General features: G+C 56.1%; 1 protein-coding gene across 5 annotated transcripts in view; it reads left to right on the forward strand.

Moving 5' to 3' along the window:
* Nucleotides 1-14,045, forward strand: part of LOC138452997 (oxysterols receptor LXR-beta-like) — a 427,073-nt gene that overhangs the window by 253,260 nt on the left and 159,768 nt on the right. The window lies entirely within an intron of this gene.

Here is a 14,045-nt window from a genome sequence, read left to right on the forward strand (position 1 = left end):
TCATGCGTTCCCACAGGTGTCCCGATGAAAACGGTACCTCACATGTGTGGGTGCACCTACCTGGCCACCAAGGGGAAAGCCTAAAACACAAGTAACCCCAAGTCTGTTTTCAGAGAGAAATCTCAGACATTCTGCCAACCGGCACAAGGTACAGATATGGGCCTCGGGTGTCCAAGCCACCGAGGAAAACAGGGAACCCCATGCATTTCCAAAAAGAGGACACCCGTGGGAATCCGCAGAGGTATGATATGCCCAAATTGCCCCAGAATTTATTACCCAGACACCCCTGCAAAGTCCGAAATGTGGGAAAAAATACGCAATTTCCGCACATTTCGCTCGGCTCACCCATCGAAACACGCCCCCAACAACACATGGCCTACCGTCACGCGTTCCCACAGGTGTCCCGATGAAAACGGTACCTCACATGTGTGGGTGCACCTACCTGGCCGCCAAGGGGAAAGCCTAAAACACAAGTAACCCCAAGTCTGTTTTCACACCGGAAATGTCACACTCTCACATCATACAGATATGGGCCTCGGGTGTCCAAGCCACCAAGGAAAACAGGGAACCCCATGCATTTCCGAAAAGAGGACACCCGTGGGAATCAGCAGAGGTATGATATGCCCAAATTGCCCCAGATTTTATTACCCAGACACCCCCGCAAAGTCCGAAATGTGGGAAATAAAAATACGCATTTTCCTCACATTTCACTCGACTCACCCATCGAAACACGCCCCCAACAACACATGGCCTACCGTCACGCGTTCCCACAGGTGTCCCGATGAAAACGGTACCTCACATGTGTGGGTGCACCTACATGGCCGCCAAGGGGAAAGCCTAAAACACAAGTAACCCCAAGTCTGTTTTCAGAGGGAAAACTCAGACATTCTGCCGACCGACACAATGTACAGATATGGGCCTCGGGTGTCCAAGCCACCGAGGAAAACAGGGAACCCCATGCATTTCCGAAAAGAGGACACCCGTGGGAATCCGCAGAGGTGCGATTTGCGCACATCGCCCCAGATCTTTTTACCCAGACACCCCTGCAAAGTCCGAAATGTGGGGGAAAAAAATGCTTTTTCCGCACATTTCGCTCGACGCACCCATCGAAACACGCCCCCAACAACACATGGCCTACCGTCACGCGTTCCCACAGGTGTCCCGATGAAAACGGTACCTCACATGTGTGGGTGCACCTACCTGGCCGCCAAGGGGAAAGCCGAAAACACAAGTAACCCCAAGTCTGTTTTCAGAGGGAAATCTCAGACATTCTGCCGACTGGCACAATGTACAGATATGGGCCTCGGGTGTCCAAGCCACCGAGGAAAACCGGGAACCCCATGCATTTCCGAAAAGAGGACACCCGTGGGAATCCGCAGAGGTGTGATTTGCGCACATCGCCCCAGATGTTTTTACCCAGACACCCCTGCAAAGTCCGAAATGTGGGAAAAAATACGCAATTTCTGCACATTTTGCTCGGCTCACCCATCGAAACACGCCCCCAACAACACATGGCCTACCGTCACGCGTTCCCACAGGTGTCCGGATGAAAACAGTACCTCACATGCATGGGTGCAACGAACCTGGCCGGCAAGGGGTAAGCCTAAAACACAAGTAACCCCAAGTCTGTTTTCAGAGGGAAATCTCAGACATTCTGCCGACCGGCACAATGTACAGATATGGGCCTCGGGTGTCCAAGCCACTGAGCAAAACAGGGAACCCCATGCATTTCTGAAAAGAGGACACCCGTGGGAATCCGCAGAGGTGTGATTTGCGCACATCGCCCCAGATTTTTTTACCCAGACACCCCCGCAAAGTCCGGGGCACATTTCGGACTTTGCGGGTGTGTCTGGGTAATAAATTCTGGGGCGATGTGCGCAAATCATACCTCTGCGGATTCCCACGGGTGTCCTCTTTTCGGAAATGCATGGGGTTCCCTGTTTTCCTCGGTGGCTTGGACACCCGAGGCCCATATCTGTACGTTGTGCCGGTCGGCAGAATGTCTGAGATTTCCCTCTGAAAACAGACTTGGGGTTACTTGTGTTTTAGGCTTTCCCCTTGGCGGCCAGGTAGGTGCACCCACGCATGTGAGGTACCATTTTCATCGGGACACCTGTGGGAACGCGGGACGGTAGGCCATGTGTTGTTGGGGGCGTGTTTCGATGGGTGAGCCGAGCGAAATGTGCGGAAATTGCGTATTTTTCCCACATTTCGGACTTTGCAGGGGTGTCTGGGTAATAAATTCTGGGGCAATTTGGGCATATCATACCTCTGCGGATTCCCACGGGTGACCTCTTTTTGGAAATGCATGGGGTTCCCTGTTTTCCTCGGTGGCTTGGACACCCGAGGCCCATATCTGTACGTTGTGCCGGTCGGCAGAATGGCTGAGATTTCCCTCTGAAAACAGACTTGGGGTTACTTGTGTTTTAGGCTTTCCCCTTGGCGGCCAGGTAGGTGCACCCACGCATGTGAGGTACCATTTTCATCGGGACACCTGTGGGAACACGAGAAGGTATGACATCTGCTGTTGGCGACGTGTTTCGGTGAGTGGACACAGGGAAATGTCTCTGAAATTGGCCGGAAATTAAGACAATTCTCAGACATTTCGCTCTGGCCACCCACCGAAACACACCGCCAACAACACGTGGCCTACCTTCCCGCGTCCCCACACGTGTCCCGATGAAAACGGTACCTCACATGTGTGGGTGCACCTACCGGGGGCGCAAAAGGAAAAGGGTAACCGACTGGGAACCCCAAGCCATTCGCCACTGCCCATTTTGTTCATGTGGGCAACCTACAGATTTGGGCCTAGGGTGTCGCAGCCAGCAAGGGAAACAGGGAACCCCATGCATTTCCCAAAAGAGGACACCCGTGGGAATCCACAGAGGTCTGACTTACGCAAATCGGCCCAGAATGTAATACCCAGAACCACCAGCAAAGACCCACATGGGAGAAGGGTGCCCAAGGCCAGGGATATTACTGCCGACTTTGCTGGAGCCCTGGCTGCCCTGCGTTACAGCTTCTCCCCACCAAGGAGTCTCGGCAGTGTGCCAATACCTCCCCGAAGGGAAAAGCTGTAATGCAGCCCAACCGCAACTCCAGGACAGTTGGAGGTGATCTGCCCAGACGGGCCATTCCCACCCACACCACCAACAATCCAGCCCCAGTCTCACCAACCCCACTGACAGTGGGCCCTAATCATAGAATAATAAAAAACAGTACTCACATAACGTTGCAGCTGCTCGGGTAGAAAAAGCTGTAAACAAAACAAAGAACATGTGTTACCTACGGTCACACCAGCAAAATGTAGCCCTCCCCGGGGGCAGATAGAGGGGGGGTTGTCCTGCACTCCTCCCTGGGCTCAGGCGTCCGTTCCTAGGAGCAGATATCTGGTCCCAGGAAGGGCTGCATGACTTGGCACCCACTCCATTGCGGGTGGGGGGGAGGGGGTCAACGCCCCATCCCATTAGAAAATTCCCTGACTCTTTGGGGTGCCCCACCGCCCCCCCTAAAAAGCATTCCACCATTTTCATTTTTTTCCTTTGGTAACCCAACTCCCCTTGGTGCAGAGGGTCACATTGGTGTGCCAATCTGGCGCCGGGGTGCCCAAACCTTACTGCCCCACCCACTGGGGGGGCCTGTCCCACCATTTTTGGGGGCCCTCTCCCCCCTCACCCCAAATGGCTGAGGGACACACCTCATGCAGCCCTCCCTGGGCCTCCTCCAAACGGCTGCGTGAGGTACACCCCACCTCCATTTGGGGTGAGGGGGGAGAGGGCCACCCCAAAAGGTGGGGCAGGACCCCCAATAGATGGGGCAGTAGGGTTTGGGCACGCTGGGGGCAGATAGCCACACTAATGTGGCCATCTGCACCAAGCAAAGTTGGGTAAACAAAAAACAAAATACAAATTCATAGGCTGCTTTTTAGGGGGGCTGAGGGGCACCCTAAATTGGCAGCGAATGATGTACCGCAATGGGGGGTGGCCCTCAACCCCCCTCACCACAAATGGAGGGCCCCACCTCATGCAACCTTCCCTGGGGGCTGATATCTGCTCCTAGGAAGGGGCATCTGACCCCTGGCAGGGATGCAAGAGGTGGGGCCCCCCTATCTTCCGCCAGGGAGAGTTGCATGAGGTGGGGCCCTCCATCTGGGGTCGGGGAGGGCTGAGGGCCACCCCCCGTTGCAGTACATCATTCGCTGCCAATTTAGGGTGGCCCTCAGCCCCCCCTAAAAAGCAGCCTGTGATTTTGTATATTTTTTTTTGTTTACCCAACTTCGCTTGGTGCAGATGGGCCCATTAGTGTGGCTATCTGCCCCCAGGGTGCCCAAAACCTACTGCCCCATCTATTGGGGGTCCTGCCCCACCTTTTGGGGTGCCCCCCCCACCCCACCCCCAATGGCTGGGGGACACACCTCATGCAGGCCTCCCTGGGCCTCCTCCAAACGGCTGCGTGAGGTACACCCCACCTCCATTTGGGGGGAGAGGGCCACCCCAAAAGGTGGGGCAGGACCCCCAATAGATGGGGCAGTAGGGTTTGGGCACCCTGGGGGCAGATAGCCACACTAATGGGCCCATCTGCACCAAGCAAAGTTGGGTAAACAAAAAAAATATACAAAATCACAGGCTGCTTTTTAGGGGGGGCTGAGGGCCACCCTAAATTGCAGCGCATGATGTACCGCAACGGGGGGTGGCCCTCAACCCCCCCCCACCCCAAATGGAGGACCCCACCTCATGCAACCCTCCCTGGGGGCAGATATCTGCTCCTAGGAAGAGGCATCTGACCCCAGGGAGGGATGCATGAGGTGAGGCCCCCCCTATCTGCCACCAGGGAGGATTGCATGAGGTGGGGCCCTCCATTTGGGGTGGGGGGGGTTGAGGGCCACCCCCCGTTGCGGTACATCATGCGCTGCAATTTAGGGTGGCCCTCAGCCCCCCCTAAAAAGCAGCCTGTGATTTTGTATATTTCTCCAGCATGGGGTCTGGCATGGATTCACATGCTCATGAATATTCCCCGTCGTCAGGCTGGGAATCCTCGGTAAAGAAAAAACCAGTATCAGTTTCGTTTCTGATCTGTCTTTCGTAGTAATAACCAATCACTGGTCTCTGCGTCATACTGACCACAGCCAATGACTGCCCTCTACCTAAGCACCGCCTCTGGCAGCCATCTTCAGATTTTTACTGCACGTTCATGTGTTGGGATCCTCTTGCTATTGCTCTCGAGCGTTAGTGCTATTTTTTTCACGTTTTTTCTCAAAAACTTCGTTTTTTTTCGGTCAAAAGAGCCTCAAGCTCCACCGACTCTCCATCCGATCAACGGGGACCCGTGTCAGATTCGTCTGCGCCCCTCAAGGGTGAAGATTTCGTCGAGCTACGTTTTGGAGGACTCCAGAAGCTTCTCAGGCCCGGACATGGCCCAGGAGAAGGGAAGCTCGACGCCCGGAAAGCTGTACAGGGTCTGCCCTGGATGCCAGCTGCAGAACGTCTTTTAAGGAGGACGAACACTCCTTTTGTCTCTACTGCTTACATGAGGACAAGACGCACGTGGAGAAGGACTGTGCGTTTTGCGGCAATATGTCGGAGCGGACCATGAAGGACTGCCACCAACGCCTCGCCAACTGGCTGGAAGGGAAGAGCCCGTCAGGCGAGAAGAAGAGGAAGAAATCCGAGCGGTCTTCTAAGACCTTTGAGGACGCCCCGGCGACGGGGGTCCAACACAAGGCCAAGCACCGCGAGTCCGCTGGCACCGGGAGCGCCGAACGGTCGGGCTCTATGGGCGCCAGGCAGGGCGCACCCTCCCCGGCACCTTCAGCCACGAGCCAACGCTCTGGGTCGGGTAAGAGGAAGGGCGAGCACCCGGCGAAGCTCCTGGAGAGGCCCCGGTCGAGCTCGAAGGCCCCATCGGAGGGGGAGCGAGGCAGTGTTCCCCCCCCTCAAGGATAAGGCGGTGAGCGCACCTAAGGTGGTGAAGGCCTTAATCCATCCGGCCAAGCCCTCTATCGATACTGTCGCTGCGGCCCTGGCTCAGCCTGTGGAGGCTACACCAGTGGTGGCGACCTCGGGGCTCAGAGTCTCCCTGCCACCTCGCAGGGAGTCCTCTTTTGTGCCCATCGATAGGACCCCCGTGAAATCCCCGGCGGGGAAGAAAAAGGGGGGGCAGGGCGTCGTCGTAGATTCGGCCTCAGAGAAAGAGCTGATCGAGGTCTTAAGCCAAGGCCTTGGCGTGGATGAAGACCGGCCCGTCGGGATGGATCCCGACGCAGGTGACGACGACAGCGTCGAGGGTGACGACGGGGCCCCTGATCGCCCGTCGATTCCCCTCTGCCAGCGCCGCAAGACAACTCGGCGGCCATTTTGTTGGCTATACAGTCCTTATGCTCAGAGATAAGGACGAGACTACCGTTGCCGACGGAGGAACCTCTCCCGTCGGGGGATCCTGAACCGGGACCTTCGGGTGCTCCCCCGCCCAAGAAGAGAAGGATTCACCCTCCACCTCCTTTTCAGCTGTCGCGACCCGTCCAGCCCTCCTCCCCGTCCACCCGAGGGGATGATACGGGGACTGACACGGCAGCGACGGGTACGGACGACGAGGTATACGACGAGGATCTCCCGTCGTCACCTCCCACCAGGGCTTCTCCGCCCGACGAGATTGGATCGTTCCACTCCATGATCGCCAGGGCATCCGAGCTTTTCCAGCTCTGCCCTGAGGAGAAGAAAAAGGAAGGATTCCTTTATCAACGGCGCAGGGCCAAGAGGAAGACGGTCCTCGCGGTGCCTCTACTGGACGACATTTGGGATGAGGGCCTCGCCCTCCTCAAGAACCCTTCCACGATGCCAGCTAGAAGAGACCGGTACGAGAAGAAGTACCGGGTCCCGGACGCGGCCCCCCCTGTGCCTCCGGGCGCAGCCTACCCCGGACTCCGTCATCTCCGCGGCGGCCAGGAAGAAAGCGGGGGGGTGCGGCCTCCACATCGACTTCCCCACCGGACGGCGAGGGAAAGAAATTGGACGCGATGGGACGCAGGGCCATCTCGTCGGCAGCGACGACGATTAAAGCGGCCAACGCCTTGGCTATCGTGGCCCGCTACGACAGGGAGCTATGGTACAGACTGGCTCCCCTGCTGGACTTCCTACCGGACGACAAGAGGGCGGATGCCCTGGAGATCCTACAGGAAGGTGAGGTTGCGTCGGACCACGCCATCACTATTGCGACGGACATCGCCGACACTGGGTTTCGCCAGTTGGGCAACGGTGTGTGCCTTAGGCGGCGTGGATGGCTCAAGGCTACGGACTTCCGTCAAGACGTACAGACCAGAGTCCTGGACATGCCGTTCGATGGGAACAACCTGTTTGGGAAAACAGTGGACGATTCCCTCCAGGCCATTAAAGCGGACACTGAGACGGCCCGGGCCCTTGGGGTTCTGCAACGACGGACGCCCTTTCGGAGCAGCGGAGGCAAGGGCGCCTCCAAAGGTTCGGGCGGCGGTTTCTCCACCTACCCTCAAGCGGCCCGCTCGTCGTCTCAGGAGGCCTACAGAGGACGAGGCAAGTCTGGCGGACCCCGCCGTCGTCGCCAAGGAGGTCAAGGCGGCAAAGCCTCGTCGAAACAGGATTGAACCAGCCGTGCGGTCGGGGCCCCCACGAAGCACCCCGGTGGGAGGCCGGCTGGCGGGCTTCGTCAGCGTGTGGGAGTCCATCTCCACCGACCGTTGGGTGCTGGACACCTTAGCCTGGGGCCACGCGCTCGAGTTTCAAAGAAGGTGCCCGTGCGTCCCCCCCGTGGCCAGGAAAGAGCTTCACGTCCCTCAGCTTCTCCTGGAGGTAAAGGCGTTGCTCAGGAAGGGCGCCATCGAACTCGTCCCAAAGAGGCTTCGGGGCTCCGGAGTTTACTCGAGATACTTCCTTGTGAAGAAGAAGACGGGAGGATGGCACCCCATCCTAGACCTGCGACGTCTGAACAAGTTCATCAAGGCGCAGAAGTTCCGGATGGTCACCCTCCAGCACGTCCTGGGTCAGCTGGAGGAAGGAGACTTCCTGTCGTCGTTGGATTTGGAGGATGCCTACTTCCATATTCCCATCCTAAGGGGGCACCGAAAATTCCTCAGGTTTGTGGTCCAAGGGCGTCACTACCAGTTCAAAGCCCTCCCCTTCGGACTACGGTCGGCACCCAGGGTATTTACCAAGTGCCTTGCACCGGTGGCGGCGCAGCTGCGCCGCGAGGGGATCCACGTCTACCCCTACCTGGACGACTGGCTCATCCGAGCCAAGACGAGGGAGTTCGCCGTGGAGCACACGGCAATGACCGTCCAACTTCTCACGGACCTGGGATTCTCCGTGAATTACGCCAAGTCCCACCTGGTACCCGCGCAAAACGCACTGTTTCTGGGAGCGAAGCTCGACACAGTGTCCCTTCTGGCCTCCTCGTCGGAGGAAAGGACCAGGTCCATCCTGGGCAAGGTACAGCGGATGTTGGTTTCCGACGCGGCCAAGGTGAGGTCCATCAAGTCCCTCCTCGGAATGATGTCTTCTTGCATCTACCTCATTCCCATGTGCAGGCTCCGGATGCGCCCGTTGCAGGAGTTCCTGGACGCGCGCTGGATCCAAACGACGGGCGGCTTCGAGGAGAGGATCACACTTGACGAGAGTTTCCGCCGAGCGGTCAGGTGGTGGGGCGCGCATCTGACGGCGGGCATGGACTTCCAGACCCCAGACCACCAGGAGACAGTGACCACGGATGCCTCCCTTGAAGGGTGGGGAGCGCACACCGAAAATCTGCACGCGAGAGGCCTCTGGCTCCCGACGGAGAAGTCCCTCCATATCAACGTCCTGGAGCTCCGTGCAGTGTTCTGGGCCCTCAGGTCCTTCCTTCCGTCCCTCAAGGGCAAGGTGGTGAGGATCTTCACCGACAACACCACCACCATGTTTTACATCAGGAAACAGGGCGGAACCAGGTCCCCAGCACTGTCCAAGGAGGCGCAGGACCTGTGGCATTGGGCCGTCGCCCAAAGGATGTTTCTGGTGCCGTTTCATCTGGCATGGATAAAAAACACCATCGCCGACTCACTCAGCAGGGAGCTGCGCTCGTGCCACGAGTGGGAACTACGGCAGGATCTAGTGGATCGCCTCTTCCGACGGTGGGGCACACCCCAGATCAACCTGTTCGCGACGGCGACGAACTCCAAGTGCCGGAGGTTCGCCAGCAGGTTTCCCCAGGCGAGGAGCATGGGCGATGCTTTCTCGTTCCCCTGGGAGGGCCTGTTCCTCTACGCGTTCCCTCCTTTGCCACTGCTAATCCGGCTCGTCAACCAGCTCAAGAGGTCACGGTGCAGGATGATCCTCGTCGCACCTGTGTGGCCGAGGCAGATATGGTTCCCGGACCTTCTGGACTTATCAGCATCCCCGCCAATCAGGCTGCCGGTAGACGCGGATCTAGGGAAGGAGGTGCCATCCTCCACCACGACCCGAAATCGCTGAACTTGCAGGCCTGGCTCCTGCAGCGTTAGAGTTTGGAGGATACGACATACCGGCTGACTGCAGAGAGGTTCTTGCAAAGGCCAATGTGTCCTCGACTCTTAAATGCTACGGGCACAAATGGAAGAGGTTCTCGGTCTGGTGCCACGCACAGAAGATTAACCCTCTACGGATTACGGCCCCCCAGGTACTGCCGTACCTGCTGACGCTGGCCAAAGCTGGACTGGCACACGCGTCCATCAAGATTCATCTTGCTGCGATCTCCCGATACACCAGGACCACGGGCCGGACGTCCTTGTGGTCTCATCGTCTGGTGAAAGAGTTCATGAAGGGACTGTTTAGATTGTTCCCGCCGGTGAAGGCTCCGGCCCCGGCGTGGGAGCTCAACGTGGTGCTGACCAAGCTCATGGGACCTCCGTTCGAGCCTCTGCACTCGGCCCCGTTGAAGTTTCTGTCGTGGAAAACAGCGTTTCTTGTGGCCATCACCTCCGCACGACGGGTGGGAGAGATCCAGGCCCTTTCCTGCAAGGCCCCGTACTTGACTTTTCACGACACCAGGGTAGTGCTCAGGACGCACCCCTCCTTCATGCCCAAGGTACCGTCGGACTTCCATCTCAACGAACCCTTGGTGTTGCCTGTGTTCTTCCCGTCGCCTTCGTCGCCGGCTGAGAGGACTTTGCACTCGCTGGATGTGGCTAGAGCGCTGAAGTTCTACGTGGACCGCACAAAGTGTTTTCGGAAGACGTCACAACTCTTTGTGAATTTTGGACCTGTCAATCAGGGGAAGGCTCTCTCGAAGGCTTCCATTTCCAGATGGCTCTCCGGCTGTATCATGTACTGTCATCGGTTGGCAAACAGACCGCTGCCTGGCCGTCCGAGAGCCCATTCCACCAGAGCGATCGCAGCTACCACGGCGTTCCTTTCTGGTGTGCCCCTGCTGGACATATACAGGGCTGCTACGTGGAGGTCGACGCACACCTTCACGAAATTCTACTGCGTCGATCGGGATTCCAGGAAGGAGTCCGGGGTTGGCCAAGCAGTGCTGCGCAACCTGTTCGCCTGAGGTGAGCCTGGTGAGGAGGTAAGATGCTTAATGTTGAGTTTGATGTAATGCTTAATTTTGAGCCTTTGCCACCTCCCGTGGTTGTGCATGTGTGTACTGCTATGTATTCTTTATTCATGAGCATGTGAATCCATGCCAGACCCCATGCTGGAGAAGGAACAAGTTACTTACCTGTAACTGTTGTTCTCCAGCATGGGTCTGGCATGGATTCACATCCGAACCCTCCCGCCTACCCCTCTGCGGCTCTTCACTTGGTCATACTGCCACTTCACGTGCTTCCAAATCTGAAGATGGCTGCCAGAGGCGGTGCTTAGGTAGAGGGCAGTCATTGGCTGTGGTCAGTATGACGCAGAGACCAGTGATTGGTTATTACTACGAAAGACAGATCAGAAACGAAACTGATACTGGTTTTTTCTTTACCGAGGATTCCCAGCCTGACGACGGGGAATTTTCATGAGCATGTGAATCCATGCCAGACCCATGCTGGAGAACAACAGTTACAGGTAAGTAACTTGTTCCTTTTTTTTTGTTTACCCAACTTCGCTTGGTGCAGATGGGCCCATTAGTGTGGCTATCTGCCCCCAGGGTGCCCAAACCCTACTGCCCCATCTATTGGGGGTCCTGCCCCACCTTTTGGGGTGCCCCCCCACCCCACCCCCAATGGCTGGGGGACACACCTCATGCAGGCCTCCCTGGGCCTCCTCCAAACGGCTGCGTACGGTACACCCCACCTCCATTTGGGGTGAGGGGGGAGAGGGCCACCCCAAAAGGTGGGGCAGGACCCCCAATAGATGGGGCAGTAGGGTTTGGGCACCCTGGGGGCAGATAGCCACACTAATGTGGCCATCTGCACCAAGTAAAGTTGGGTAAACAAAAAACAAAATGCAAATTCACAGGCTGCTTTTTAGGGGGGCTGAGGGCCACCCTAAATTGGCAGCGCATGATGTACCGCAACGGGGGTGGTCCTCAACCCCCCCACCCCAAATGGAGGGCCCCACCTCATGCAACTCTCCCTGGGGGCAGATATCTGCTCCTAGGAAGTGGCATCTGACCCCAGGGAGGGATGCATGAGGTGAGGCCCCCCCTATCTGCCCCCAGTGAGGGTTGCATGTGGTGGGGCCCTCCATTTGGGGTGGGGGGGGGTTGAGGGCCCCCCCCCCGTTGCGGTACATCATGCGCTGCTAATTTAGGGTGGCCCTCAGCCCCCCCTAAAAAGCAGCCTGTGATTTTGTATATTCTTTTTTGTTTACCCAACTTCGCTTGGTGCAGATTGGCCCATTAGTGTGGCTATCTGCCCCCAGGGTGCCCAAACCCTACTGCCCCATCTATTGGGGGTCCTGCCCCACCTTTTGGGGTGCCCCCCACCCCACCCCCAATGGCTGGGGGACACACCTCATGCAGGCCTCCCTGGGCCTCCTCCAAACGGCTGCATGAGGTACACCTCACCTCCATTTGGGGGGAGAGGGCCACCCCAAAAGGTGGGGCAGGAAGGACTTACCTTCTCTCTTCCCCGCAGCAGCCGAAAATGGTAATCCAGCCCCTGGCAGTGAGGGGGGACCTCCCCCTCACATAGCCCAGGGGTTGGATTACAGTTTTGAGCGATTCCTGCTTTGCAGGGATCGCTCAAAACAAGGTGCCGAAAAGGACGAGCTATCTCGTCCTTGGCACTGCGTGTGCACTTCCAAGGACGAGATACCTCGTCCTTGGCACTTAAAGGGTTACACACAAGTTGTCTGGGGAAGCCTTTGGGGTTACTGTGGATTGTACCACATGCCAGTGTGCCTACATTGTACAATTCCTTGAAGAGTGGAATTCCTGTGTAGACATTGTCCACATACAAATGGTGACCCTTGTGGAGCAATGGTGTGAGAAGGTCCCAAACAATCTTCTCACTTATCCCTAAATGGGCTGGGCAGCCCGCAGGGTTTAGGGTGGAGTCTTTTCCAGTGTAGACTCTCATGCTGTAGGCATGCCCAGTGGTACGTTCCCACAACATGTACACCATGATCCCATATCGTGCTCTCTTGCTCAGAATATACTGCTTGAACAGTAGCTGACCTTTGAACAATACCAATGATTCATCAGTGGATATGTTCTGGCTAGGAACATACACCTCCGAAAATCGCTGAGTAAAGTACTTCAGAAATGGCTGAAGTTTGAATAGCCTATCAAAATTTGGGTCAGTTCCGGGTAATGCTGCCGAGTTGTCATTGAAATGCACCATACGTTGCAGTGCTTGAAAACGATTTCTACTCATTGTTGCTGGATAAAAAAGGGTTGAAAATACTGCTTCAGTAGACCAATACTGTGAGATAGAAGGCTTCGGCGATATTCCCATGAGCAGAATGAGACTTCAAAATGTTCTCATCTCGTGGGACGTGGGAACCCATGATTGTGCTCTGGAATGCGGTTTGACAGTGGGACCCTGTGACATCAAGAACTGTGCAGCGTACAAATTGGTTTGCTGAACCACATCTGCAATGAACCCATCATCGACAAAAATGTTGAAAATGTCAATAGACTGAAACCCATCTGTATTCAATGTGTACCCCGATATACCAGTGAAAGGAGGCACAACAAGCTGAGCCGTTGCTGGAGGCACCCACTGCGACTCGTCAGCCATGTCAGGATCTGACACATTCCTAGCAAGTTCTGCATGACCCCTCACTCTTAAAGGTCCCCTGCGTGTGGGAAGTGTTGGAAAAGATGCATGTACTCTTTCATCCTCTTCGTCATCAGATGATGATGAGGAGGGAAGTAGCATCCATCGAAAACTCACTTCCCGAATCATCGTCTTGCTCACCCTCAGAAGCACTATCTGTTTCAGATTGCACATCCGGCTCTGTGCCTTGCTCCGAGCCGAACTCCATCACTGCAGCGAAAGCCTCTACACCAGACATTGTTCCACGAGAAGCTATTACTACTGTCGCTATGGAACCCTTCACTGCCCAAAGAACGGATAAAGACTGAAACAATAAGTATGTGTGCTTCTCAAAGTATGGAACCTAGTAGAGTAAGTGGTATTCAGTGCCACAGACCTAGACTACACAAGTACGCCAAAATGTCCAGACTCTGCTCACAAACTGTAGCAGCCCTCTGCAAAATACTCTCAGCGCGCTACAAAAAACTGAGTACTATTTTGCAAGCACTCGCGTGAAATTCTAAGGACCAGCTCACTGCTTTCTTACAAGAGGGTAGACGGCTACAACACACCTGCACCTACAACAAAGGCAACAAAAAATCTGTGCAAGATGTAATCTTCAGCTATACATTACACAAATACAAGTGTGGGGACGAGGCTGGAACCCACAGTACCAATGCAGAGACAGCCAACGTGCGTTGCACCCTCCCCTCCTCCATGGGGTGCAGGTGGTTGGGAAATGGAGGTGAGAAGCAAGCACGCAACCTTTTAGTGATTGGGTGAGTTGAAAAGGCAGAGGCGATCAAGACGCACACAGTAAAGATAAGGAAAGTACATGGCAGGCCCTTCAAGACAATTGCTGGCACACTTT

Source organism: Ambystoma mexicanum, chromosome 1p (assembly GCF_040938575.1).
Source record: "Ambystoma mexicanum isolate Mex_15411 chromosome 1p, UKY_AmexF1_1, whole genome shotgun sequence".
NCBI lineage: Eukaryota > Metazoa > Chordata > Amphibia > Caudata > Ambystomatidae > Ambystoma > Ambystoma mexicanum.